This window comes from Xyrauchen texanus, chromosome 17 (genome assembly GCF_025860055.1).
Source record: "Xyrauchen texanus isolate HMW12.3.18 chromosome 17, RBS_HiC_50CHRs, whole genome shotgun sequence".
In the NCBI taxonomy this organism is placed as follows: Eukaryota; Metazoa; Chordata; class Actinopteri; order Cypriniformes; family Catostomidae; genus Xyrauchen; species Xyrauchen texanus.
In genome coordinates, this window is record NC_068292.1 from 6,781,829 (window position 1) to 6,795,141 (window position 13,313).

Below are 13,313 nucleotides of genomic sequence, written 5' to 3' on the forward strand. Positions count from 1 at the left end.
CACTTTCGTACACGTATAGATGAAAGTCTTGTGTGTAACAGGGTAGGCCAAGGGCAGGCGGCCTTAAGAGTGATGCTTGCAAATGTTTGAATGCTTGATTCATCTCACTTGTCCATGTAATATCGTCTTTGTCACCCAGCGTAGCTTCTCGCAGGATTTTGTCATACATGGAGCAATTAGGCACCCACAGGCGGCAGTAATTGACCAGTCCCAGGAAGCTTTGCATTTGCTTCCGCGTGGATGGATACTTAAATGTAGCGATGGCTTTGATCCTGTCCGTGGACAGACGAACTTGGCCTTGTGACAATTCATGTCCAAGGTAAGTGACTTTTCTCTGCACCCACTGCAGTTTGTCTCTAGATGCCTTGAAACCAGCTTCAGCCAGGACATTGCAAACAATCTTTGTTGCAGCAGCGCACATGTCCTCAGAGGCAACGGTGACAAGAATGTCGTCAGCATATTGGAGCAAGCAGGTGTCTGGAGGAAGTTTGACATCTTTCAGTGTGTCGTGCACTACAGCGGAGAAAACAGCCGGAGAATCTCTGAACCCTTGAGGGAGACGTGTCCAACTGTATTGACAATTCTGAAAACAAAATGCAAACAGTGGCTGAGTATCAGGATGAACAGGAATACTGAAAAATGCGGAGCTTAAATCAATGACAGAATAAAATTTATGTTCTGAAGGAATAGAATTAATTATCGCCTGAACTTCTGGTACAATAGGAGCAAGTGGTTTGATCAAATCATTAATTTTTCTTAGGTCTTGCGTTAAACGGCAAGTACCATTAGCTTTCTTAATTGGATTGATTGGTGTATTATAAGGTGAATGAGTTCGCACCAGAATGCCTTGTTCCAAAAATCGAGCAATGAGAGGTTTAAGCCCCTCCTCTTTATCCTTAGAAAGCGGGTATTGTTTCTGAAACACAGGCTTATTATGTATCAAATTCGCCCTGTAGGGCTGGATATCTATTAACCCTACGTCATCCTTGTGTTCCGCCCACAATTGAGGGTTGACTCCCGAAATTTCTGGGATCAGCACAGTTGCAGACGAATCTTCCACAAGAGCACTTCCGGTGTCGGTTGTAATAGAAAAAACTGAAGGGAACAGAAGTGTCAAAGAGTTAGAGTCAAAATTCAATTTCATACCAGTTTTGTGCATCAAGTCTGCACCTAACAGGCAGAATGGTGAATTCGGTATAATTGCAAATGAATGCATTTTAAACAATGTCGGTACATCCTTAGAGGTAATTGGTAAGGTGGGCGTCAATTCGCATTTCACAGGAACATTATTAATCCCTACAGAATTAATTTTCTTTCCCGTGTCGGAGCCTGAGTACACATCGGAAGATAACGAGGACACCGAAGCGCCGCTATCAATTAAAACATGTAGGTTTATGGTCAACATTTAGTTCAAGGAATGGCAAAACATTTGATTTATTTGGATATTGCATGGAAAGTTTTGAAAATTCAGATTCTTTGCTCTCGCACCGTCAGGCGCGATTCCATTCAGTTGGATATCTCCTTGAATTTTTTTACACTCTGTCTGTAGCTAGGAGAAAACGAAGGTGGGGGTTTTCTGTCATAGACATTTGAGCGTTTACACATCTGGTTTGTATTAAACTGTTGCTTTTTCCCTCTCCCCTCAGGCAGTAAGCCTGACTGTGAACTGAGATGAGCCCTTTGTCTGCAAGACTTTGCAAGATGCCCTGATCGACCGCAGCAATAACATTTAACATGCTTTTTTGTGTGAAAGAATGGATTTTTCTGAGCCGCATCAACCTGTAACATAATTAGAGTTTTTTCTTTGAAGGAAGCAAAGGCTCCAGCAGAGGAAAGCTCACGTAAACGCTTGTCAAAGTCATCAATTGACATCGTTAAAAAATTATTCGTGGTGATAGCTATAACATCAGCAAAAGGCAACGTATGAACCTTAAATCCTTCTGAAGTTTCCACGAACGGAATTGCAGTTGCAGCCTTCAAACATATGTCTGATAATGTATTCGGAATGGAATGCAGCAACTCAGCATTTCTCTCTTGGACAGGGCTGAGATATACCTATTTCTAACAGACACTAACAGCTTACAGACGGTAGGAAATGAAGGTCACAGTTATAAAAACTTAGGACACTAAAGAGACCTTTCTACTGACTCTGAAAAACACCAAAAGAAAGATGCCCAGAGTTAAATTGCAATGTCCGTACTGTGAGACACCTAAGACAGCGCTACAGGGAGACAGGAAGGACAGCCGATCGTCCTCGCAGTGGCAGACCACGTGTAACAACACCTGCACAGGATTGGTACATCTGAATATCACACCTGCAGGACAGGTACAGGATGGCAACAACAAGTGCCGAGTTACACCAGTAGTGCTCAATCCCTCCATAAGTGCTCAGACTGTCCGCAATAGGCTGAGAGAGGCTGGACTGAGGGCTTGTAGGCCTGTTGTAATGCTGGCTCTTACCAGACATCACCAGTCATCTGCGCTCCCAGTCTGGGGACCACCTTGAACTTAAATGGCTAAAGCTCCAGATACCAACGGGTAATCTGCACGTTGGTATCCTTCATGCGTTGGAGCCACTGCAGTGGAGCGTGATCTGAGCAGAGGGTGAAGGTCCACCCTAGCAGGTAGTACCGGTGTGTGAGGACTGCCCACTTGATGGCGAGACACTCCTTTTCCACGGTGCTGTACTTAGTCTCCCTCAGGGAGAGCTTGGGGCTGATGTACAGCACTGTGCTCTCCTCTCCCTCCACCACCTGCGAGAGTGTGGCCCCCAGCCCTCTGTCCGGAGTATCTGTCTGTAACACAAAAGGAAGAGAGAAATCGGGTGAATGTAAAAGTGCCCCCCCCCAAAGTGCGGCTTTAACACGCATAAATGCCTGTTGGCACTGCTACATCCACTGGACAGGGTCTGGAGCTCCCTTTTTATTGAGATCAGTCAGTAGGCTGGTGATGTCCGAATAATTAGACACAAATCTCCTATAATAGCCAGCCAGCCCCAGAAACTGTCTTACCGCCTTTTTGGTCTTGGGCCTCGGGCAGGACCCAACCACCTCTGTCTTGTAAATTTGGGGACGCAGCTGCCCGTGGACCAAGTGGAACCCCAGATACCGTACCTCCACCTGCCCAATCGCTCACTTCTTGGGGTTTGCTGTGAGCCCCGCCTGCCGCAGCGATCTCAGGACTGCCCTCAGATGCTGCATGTGCCGTGAGCTGAATGTGGTCTGAGGATACGGTCAATGAGACGCTGAAATGTAGCCGGGGCCCCAAAAAAAACGAATGGAAGAGCCACAAATTGGTGTAATCCAATAGCCAATGCTGGCAGGTGTCACAGAGATGCTGAGAAAAGGCGAACGGGCACGCGGCCAACACCAGATCTCGGCGGTCTGCTCGAACAGGTCGAGGAAGGCACCGGGGTCATCTTCCGAGCTCATCTTCATGAGCGAGGGCAGATGCAAGGGACCAGAGTCTTCCAGGGTCACAGCCGGGGCTTTCTCCTGGCTGAGGAGGCATCGGATCGCCCGCTGGTCCTCTGTTTGAGCCATGAGGATCTCGTCGAAGCGCCAATCCTGGTCCTGACGAAGCTCAAGCAGAGATTGTTGGTGGGAGTGTAGATCGGCTACAGATGACGGTCAGCAGGAAGAACTCCATGGGGCGAGCAGTCATCAAACCAGTTGCCAGGTTTCACCACCAGTGTAACAAAGAAGGACAACTGGAGCTGGAATCTTCCAACACAGGTTGATCACTTTTAATTACCACTTCCCTGGCTTACAGCTTCACAATAACTTAACAGCTTCACAGGCATGTAGTCACTAAGACACATTCGTTTCACATTAACATCTTAGCTTCACAGTAAGGCTCTTGAGCCAGTTTCTCTCTCGCTGCTGGTGGCGTGGCTGCTTATATATCGCTCTCCCCATGCTCACTGGAATTATAAACAGGTGTTAAACATAATTTAGCAATTCCTGCAAGACAGGAATGTCAGTGTTCTGCCATGGCCAGCAAAGAGCCCAGATCTCAATCCCATTGAGAATGTCTGGGACCTGTTGGATCGGGGGGTGAGGGCTAGGGTCATTCCTCCCAAAAATGTCCGGAAACTTGCAAGTGCCTTGGTGGAAGAGTGGGGTAACATCTCACAGCAAGAACTGGCAAATCTGGTGCAGTCCATGAGGAGGAGATGCACTGCAGTACTTAATACAGCTGGTGGCCACACCAGATACTAACTGTTACTCTTGATTTTGACACATTATTCCATTTCTGTTAGTCACATGTCTGTGAAACTTGTTCAGTTTATGTCTTAGTTGTTGAATCTTTTTATGCCCATACAAATATTTACACATATTAACTTTGCTGAAAATAAAAGCAGTTGAAAGTGAGAGGACATTTATTTTTTTGCTGAGTTACATGCTTTACTTTTTCTTGTTTACTTGATTTTGTTTCTTTATTTTGCACAAAGAAACAAAGTGCATACTCTCATGAGTTGAAGAGTATCCTCTAAGCAGCCAAACAGATTGGTAATTAATATACAGTACTTTACTAGAAAAAAACTTCAGCACACTGTCTGATGCAGTTTCTTTCACTGTGGTGGTACTGTGGTACTGTGATGGTATCAGATGGTAATACCATGGAACTCTGAAATATACCATAATACAGAATGATTACCATATTGATGTATTTACATGTTGTTTACATGGTATTTACATGCCATAGTACTTTTTTGATATTGACGTGCTATACATCTATAACAACCAGCACCCCTCGTATCAAGACTATAAAGTTCTTACATATACTGTAGTTGATTGAAGTAAACAAAGAGCACTTCATGCAGCTCAATTCGTTTTGCTGCTTACTTTGTAAAAATAAAGCAAGTGTCAGGTAGGAATATTATTAGGAATATATTTGAATATAATTTGAAGCATTTATTCTAAAACATTAAATAAAAAAATGTAGAAAATAAAATAACTTAAAAAAATAATCAAAACAATCATCATCATTTAATCTCCACATATAATTATGTAGTTTGCTTAGAATTGGGTATTATTTTCTTTTCCATTCCCATAATCTCTTTCTAAACGACATATAATTTCTATCAAATAGTAATCCCAACATATATTGGGAAAATTGGAAACTCCAATGTCTTTCACACAATCACACTTGTCAAAATATTCAGTTAATTTCACTGTACATAATTATATACATGCATTATCTGTAAACAGTTTATCTGTAAACATGTAATGGTCCGATCTCAAGTACATTTCCTTTTAAAAGGATCAATTACAATAAAAATATATGCCGAAAATATCAACAAATTTGTCTGTCCAGTCCTGGAATTCAGCGAAAAAAAATCAAATAAAAAGTACTAGTCCACACAGTGCTATAAAATATAACAAAAAATCATATAATTGTCATAGAATTCCAGAAAGTCTTTTACTCAACTGCTTGCTAGAGGCAGTGCATGATTCTTCTTTCATCTTCTTTTATTCCCCCTTTTTTAAATTCTATCTAGCTTTGCAAACCGAACAAAGAAAACAACTTTGGGAGCAAGCCATGATTGTTCAGCCACCATACCTGTCTCCCAGTCACCTGTCTTTCACAATAACACAATTTTTGTTACTGGGTAGTAAGTGTTATTTCCTAATTGCGTATGCCTCAAAAGTATAGAAAATGGCTATTATTCTCCACAAACGTTGCTTTTGTGACCAGGACAGTGATATTTAGAATGTACCAATTTCCAATGAGAAAACAGGCAAATTTGTGTTTTCGTTCACATAAAGTCAGAAAAAAAACAACATGTGAATCCAAATTAACATCTATTTATACTAAAGTAATACAAAAATGACTACAAAAGATTTAGAAGTGAGTAGTTTGAGATTTACAATTATACAGTAAATCACTTTCAAGAATCAGCCTCCAAATGTACTCATCATACTTCAAGGTGCCCAGCAAGGTCTTGATGCTGTTGTAATACTCTTTGAGGTGCACAGAGTGAGCCAGTGATATGAGCGCAAAGTGATCATCAGTGTTCTGCAACTGCTTTCAGGTCCTTAAATAATTGCGAGTAAGGGCAGCTGGTGGACTTTCTGTTGCCCTCCAAGTTTAAGATGGTGCCCCCCTAGGGAGTTGGTGCCCTACGCAGACTACTTGAAAAAGAGTGAGGACAGTGCTTGGAGAGTGTACTTGGTGTCTGCATGATCTTGTGTGTGCACGCGACTGTGCCTTGACGCATCCAGTATATTATGCACTTGCACATCTTTGTAAGCTAAATAGAATCGCGCTCACTCGTCGGTTAGAAGTCTTCGTTCACAATGTGTCATTTTTGTGGTCTCTCACTTGTTGTTCGCTTGCACTGATATTATAAATGCAGCAATTGCCCGATCGGGCAAGTGACAGTTCTAGCAACTGGCCCGAATCTTTCTCACACTGGCCCCGGGCCATCTAGCAGTCCTTATTGTCAAGCCCTGACATGTAATTCAAACACATTTTGAAAACAACGTGGCATTTTCATCTCAATTACTGATAGCCCTTTTCCACTGACATTGTTCGGCGGCAGGTTCCTGGGCCTGTGCGAATTTTCAAACTGTCTTGAGGTGTGTGGAGGACCTCCCTGAAGATATCTTTCACCAAGTCAAGGAAGGAAGAAGGAGAATCTGTCCTAAAAGTCCCTCAATGTTTAGTATGGCAATGACAAGTTGGTGTTGTTCATGTAAGACCGGGTCTCCATTGCCAGCCCTGAGATCCTACCTCATCTGATCCCGTTCATTCACAGCAGGAGCAGAATAGCTAAACTAAAGGAGTGTCAGAGAAAAAAATGAAAGATTTTATCCAATTGAATTAGATGCGTTGGGACAGCCGATTGCCATTGAGGTGAGGTGTGGCTGTATCCTCATGAATCATTAGATGCTAAACGAGTTGCTGACACGTGGAAAATAATTCTGACCCTATAGTGCTTCAGACACTCTATTACCAGTGCTGGATAATTTGATTAGTTCTCCATGGCATTAGGCAGAAAATGAACTACAGCAAAGTTGCTGAAAAAGAAAATCTACTTTGACAGATGGCTGTAAAAAGTTTGAGCTGTAGACATAAGGTGAAATATTGCTGAATCTTTTGTGTAGGGTTCTTTATGTATAGGGGTAATCATATGTTTTTTTTTTTATATGACATTACAAATTACATAAGTATCAATCTATTATTTATTTTTTTAAATTATACATTTATTACTGGTACACTATACTTTTTGATTTCACCCAAAAAAAAATGTGATTTCACAGTAAACTAGTTTGAAGTCCAACTAAAATTATAGGATTTTTTATTTTTTTTGCTTTATAGAGCTAAATAATAATACCAAGTTTGTGAAATCTAGCATTAATATTAGTAGTCCTGGCTTTATTTGATCTAATATGCGAGCTGATCCCTGGTATGATGAAGATTTTAAACGTTATCATAGTTAAATGATATTAATAAGTAGTTTATCTTAGCTATAAAACAAAACCAGTATATCACTCCATCTTACATATTAAGATGTGCCTTTCACATGACAGATACCTATCATATTAGATATTTGTTTATGAAAAAGGGCTGTGGATGTCCATGGTCCCAGAAAGGGTTGGAAACCATCAATAAAGGCTTCAATGAACATAAATCAATGTTGTGAGCACAATTATGACTCAATTAATTTTTGTGTTTTGAAATGACCAAGCCCAGACAATAACATGTGGCCTGAATAAAATTTTTCTTGTTGCTGTTTTCCAATAATTAATTTAGTCTGTTTTAAATGGAGAAATAGGCCAAAACACTGTCAGGTCAATTACTGCTAAACATATTGATAGTAGTACATAGTACTGATCAATCGGCCACCAGTCTAGATCGGCCGATCTTCTTTTTAAATCTGTGATCGCGATCGGTCTATCAAGACTAATTTCAGGGCCAATCATATTTTTTAATGCAGCACACACAAAATCACACACTGCTACTTTAATACATGAGCACTTGCTCAGCACTCAAAGCATAACATTGTGGCCTATGAAGGGTAAGTACTGTAACTGGCAATTCTAAGCATTCACGAATGTACACTTTCAGACATACTTAGCCCTTTTCCACCGAAATGGCGTTGGTTCTTGTGCCGAGCATGTGCTCCACTGGTTCACGGCCCGGGGCAATCTGGATCCTATCATAAATGGGCTGGACTTTTCCACAGACTTGAGAACCGAATGGTTACGTAATGGGATACATGACTACTTCACCTGCCCGTAAACAAAAAGGTGTGTGTACAGCTTTTACTTCTGTTTTTGAAGACATATTTAAGCATACAGAGAAACAAAAAGACTGCCAGAGACAGCATCTACGTTAAAGACGGCAGGTAATGTAATTACATTGTTTTGTATGAACTATAAATAAACTTGCTAATTACTATAAACTGTAACAGTGGAATCGTTATACACATTGGTTATATTTGGGATTTTGCTATAGGATATAAAATTACGTTTTTGTCCCACAAAATCCCACCGGTTTACTTAACAGATAGCTGCAATATTCTGAATTTAGTGAGTAGCTTTTCAAAAATCCCCTTAAAAAACAAAACAATGCACACAATAAGATGACAACAATGTAAGAAAAGCTAACAAAGTTGGCAAATAAAATAACTTACTGAAATCGTCTGGAGAGGACACTGACTAATTTCATTGCCCTTGTTATTTAGCAGGGTGGTCAGCATCTAAGTCCACAACATTGTTGCTCCATCCACTAACACCTTTGCTTAGGTTGTTCTTATAGTCCTTGTATTTTTTCTATTGGTTTATGATTTGATATATTTTCCGATTGAAGATGGCGTGTATCATTTCGGGCTGTACCTTCGTTTTCGTAGAAAAAAAATTGTTTTTCCTTTGCGATCACTCTAGTTTATCTTGGATCTCCATAAAGACCATATCACAGGTAGAGTGTTCATTTTGTCCTTGTTACCTGAACACCTGTGGTGTCTTCTTATTTTTTTAATTTTCTTTTTTTTATAGAGAGAAGAAGTACTCCTAGACCCAAACGGTAGCTACTGTTGTTGTTTGGGTAAATTTTACATGTGACAAAACATTATCCCACCCTCCGCCCCCTGACGTAATAGGTTCCTGCATAGAGACAAGCAATCTTTTGGGGCAGGTGCTGTGGAACCAGATTTTTAGTCCCAGAAAGTCCTTTTCTGCAGTGGTAGTCCTTCATGTATTCCCACTCATTTTAATTGCCATAGCAGCTTGCAATGGAGAAATTGTCTGCGATGTTCTGCAAGCTATCCTAAGGGTAATGTTATTTAGGAAGTCTGTTGCATAAAAGTTATGTTAAACAAAAATAAATAATAAACTAATAAACAGTTCTCAGAGGTATTATTGGCACCCACCACCATTCATGATCGTATAGATCAGGTGGTTATTAAGGTTCTTTGTAGTCCACTGCTTCTTACAAAAACAACAAACTGTTTTAGGAACAGAATTATCCACTCAAACATGTCCAGAAATGCATAAAGTCCTCTAACATCCTCATGGTTAGACTTGCATGCCACACAGGGTCTCTGACTCAGAATGTGTCTCCTCCAAGCCATTTGGTTAAGCCTGTTCAGTCTGCCTTGTACTTCCTCACACTGCAGGTAGAACCAGGAAGATAAGTTTGAATCTGGGGCTGACATGCATCGAAGTTTACCCAGGGGAGGCAAGGCAACATAGTCGGTTAGTCATGCCTCTTTCACATAAGGGTCATGCTTATTTTAGATTCAAGTCCACAAGCTGTAAAGCCAAAATTGGTGTGGTCAAATAATTATAAATTGTATAGATTATATTATCGTTATGTCATGCCGCAGGCAACAACGCTGCCTTGGTCTTTTCAACAGCAGATTTTAATGGTGGATATGGGAAGCACTACAGTTTTAATAATCTTTTAAATATGTAATAATTTTTGTTCATGTTAATAAGTAGACGTTATTATAAAGGGATATCTCTCATTCACAGTGAAGAAATATATATAGGTTCTTGAAATATCGGCAAAACCTGTTTTTACTTGGTTCAATAGGCTTATAGGATTATGTTGGACATGTAACAGGTTGATGAATACACATCCTAACATGTTTAACCCCCCTCTAAAGCCTGAGAAACATGACAAATTATAAAAATGAAAACTACATCAGGCATGCAATGTGTGTCTTTACCTCTTATACAACTTTACTAATTTTGAAATGAATGATTATCTTAAAGTTGCCCATGTTCAACAGAGAGTGAGAAGCTTTCCAGATGTTTTAATTAGCGGTGCTTGCAGCAAAGGCATAATGTATTACAGGAATATTTCGGGTCAATACAAGTTAAGCTCAATCAACATCATTTGTGGCATAATGTTGATTACCACAAAAAATATTTTAATTTTTCTTTAAAAAAATAAATAATTAGGTTCCAGTGAGACACTTACAATGGAATCGAATTGGGGACATTTTTTTATATATTATTTTACGTTAAAATACTCACTTTTTTAAAAGTATAGTAGCCACAAGATATAAACAATACGTGTGTTAACATGATTGTAGTGTGATAAAATCACTTACTAACATTTTCTGTTTTTAAAGTTATAGCCAAATTTACAACTTTGTTGCCATGACAAAGTAATGTCAATGAACCCTAAAATGACAATTTAAACAAATTTACAGCTCAAATAATACATAGGTTTTAACAGAAGAATTAATGCAAGTGCTTTTATAAAATTAGGAGCTTCACATTTCTGCCTTTAAACCCTCCAAAGACTGTCTGTTATTTTTGAGCTTCAAAAGTATGGAATTACGATTGTGTCAATAATAATGAATGTAACTTTATAAAACTGAACGTAACTTTTTCAGAAACTATCAAAAATATTCCATTACAAAAGAAGAAAAACACAATTAAAATGAAAAAAATGAACTCAGTCGCATGACTTTAACAGGCTCTTCAAATATGCTTCATTTTTTGTTAATGTTTTTCAAAGATTCGTTTTCGCAAATCGTGAATTCTGAATACATACAGATTTCGCTTACGCTTCACAGTTTTTCGTTTGCTGTTTTGAGGGGTGAGCTTAACAGTGATCTACTCTGATTGGATAGTGAGCTTTTGATGGACAGGTGCTCTCTGACCCGGATGTACAGACGTCACTCAGTGGCGCGCATATTGGAAAGCTCTCGCGGTGATTTGTAGTTATGCAATACGTCGTGCTTTGTTGTATTACTTACTAACAATATGTAAATAATATTTGACCTATAATTATATAATTTAATATTATATGAGACCTTCGATCGTCTAATAATCGTCTTCGATCAGTCTGTAAAGATGAGCTCTCAGGAGAGACACGGAGCGGCATCATCTTCCTCCTCCTCTTGTCCTTCAAGGCAGCTTGAAGTAAGTTCGTGTTACTGAAGTAACCAATAACATCGATAAAAGTTTTATTCATGTAACGTTACAGTGTGCAACAGTTCTGGCTTTATTTTGCAAATTTATTGTTTAAAAAACTTTTTTATATATCAAGATACCATGTATAGATATAAATATAAAATATAAATAATATGTTTGCCTAATCTTCCTTTCTTTTAATGCTGACGTTACTTGTCAGGACCAAAGACAAATGTCACTTTTCCAGGTAGGCACTGACTGATGGTATATAAATTATACAGCTGAATTAGGGTAAAACTGGTTTGCTAGTCCTTATAATGATGATGGCTGACTTTGTGCAAATTAACTGGAGAGGAAGAGAGAGAGAAAGAGAAAAAAGGATTGTCTTAACTGTCCTTAAGGGGCTGTTTTTTTTGTTTGTTTTTTTTACCTGTAGGAACAAGTGCAAGACGACATTTTACAGCATATGCTGTCAAAGTTTAGCTTGATTATTCGTAATGAAACATTAGAGTTGGATTACCTCTTGGATACTGCGCGGCAAGAACTGGATTTGGCAATTACTGCTTCAAATCATGTCAACATCCCAGAAGCTTTAATTACAGGTCTACAGGAGCTAATCAACATAATTAATGTAAATGTAAGTTCTGAAGAAACATCAACAACTGCATCCGATATTTTAACGTGCACTTGGGGAAATGTGGGACGCCCACGTTTAGATATCAGAAGGGATAACCTTGAGGAACTCCTTTGTATGGCTCTCCCTGTAGAACATCTTTCTAGGATCTGTGGTGTTTCAAGAAGCACAATGAACAGAAGATTGAAAGAACACACCCTGTCTGTCAGAGCCTGCTATTCCAACATATCAGATGAAGAACTTGATCATGTTGTAAGATCCATAAAAATAAGAATGCCACATGCTGGCTACAGACTAATGAAAGGTGAACTTTTGGCAAGAGGGCACCGGATACAGTGGCACAGGATGAAGGCCTCTATGCGACGGGTGGATGGAGCTGGAATTTTGGCCAGAATGGTTCAGCTTGGTTTTATAGCTCGCAGAAGCTACTCTGTTCCTGCACCATTGTCCTTAGTTCATGTGGACACCAATCATAAGCTAATCACGTGGGTATTTTCTCTCTTACACTCACATACAGAAAATCTTAGTTGTTTCTTTACATAATGACACATGTACACATTAAAAATGCCTTCAGATATACCCTAAACTAAATGACTGCTAACAAACAGCATAGTCTTATGTTCATATTTTTGTTTTTTAGATTCAATATTGTGATATTTGGTGGGATTGATGGTTTCTCAAGGAAGGTACTGTTTGTCAAGCTCTGAATTTGTTCTGTTTTGAAACTTTTGAAAATATTTCCCCCAAAAATGAAAACTGTCATTATTTCCTCACCCTCCACTTGTTCCAAACCTATATAGGTTTCTCTCTTCTGCTGAATGCAAAAGAAGATATTTTGGGTAAACAGACAGTTGATGGTAGCCATCGACTTTAGATTTGGATTACCTCCTGGATTCTACTCAGCAAGAACTGGATTTGGCAATTACTGCATCCAATTATTTCAGCATCCCAGAAGCTTTAATTACAGGTCTACAGGAGCTACTATGGAAATCAGTGGCTGCTGTCAACTGTTTGGTTAGCGACATTCTTCAAAATATCTTCTTTGGTGTTCATCAGTAGACAGAAACTCATTTAGGTTTGAAACAAGTGGAGCGTACGTAAGTGGGGAGTACATTTTTATTTTTGGGTGAACTACCCCTTTAAATGCTTGGTTTCACAGATTAAGCCAGCAGGCCTTTAGAACTTTCAAGTAGATTTAATAAAGGGGCCATTAGACCATTATTGGAGGTCAAACATGCATTTTAATCTGGAATTAGGTTTAAGTCTTGTCTGAGAAACTGGGCTATATATATATGAAATAC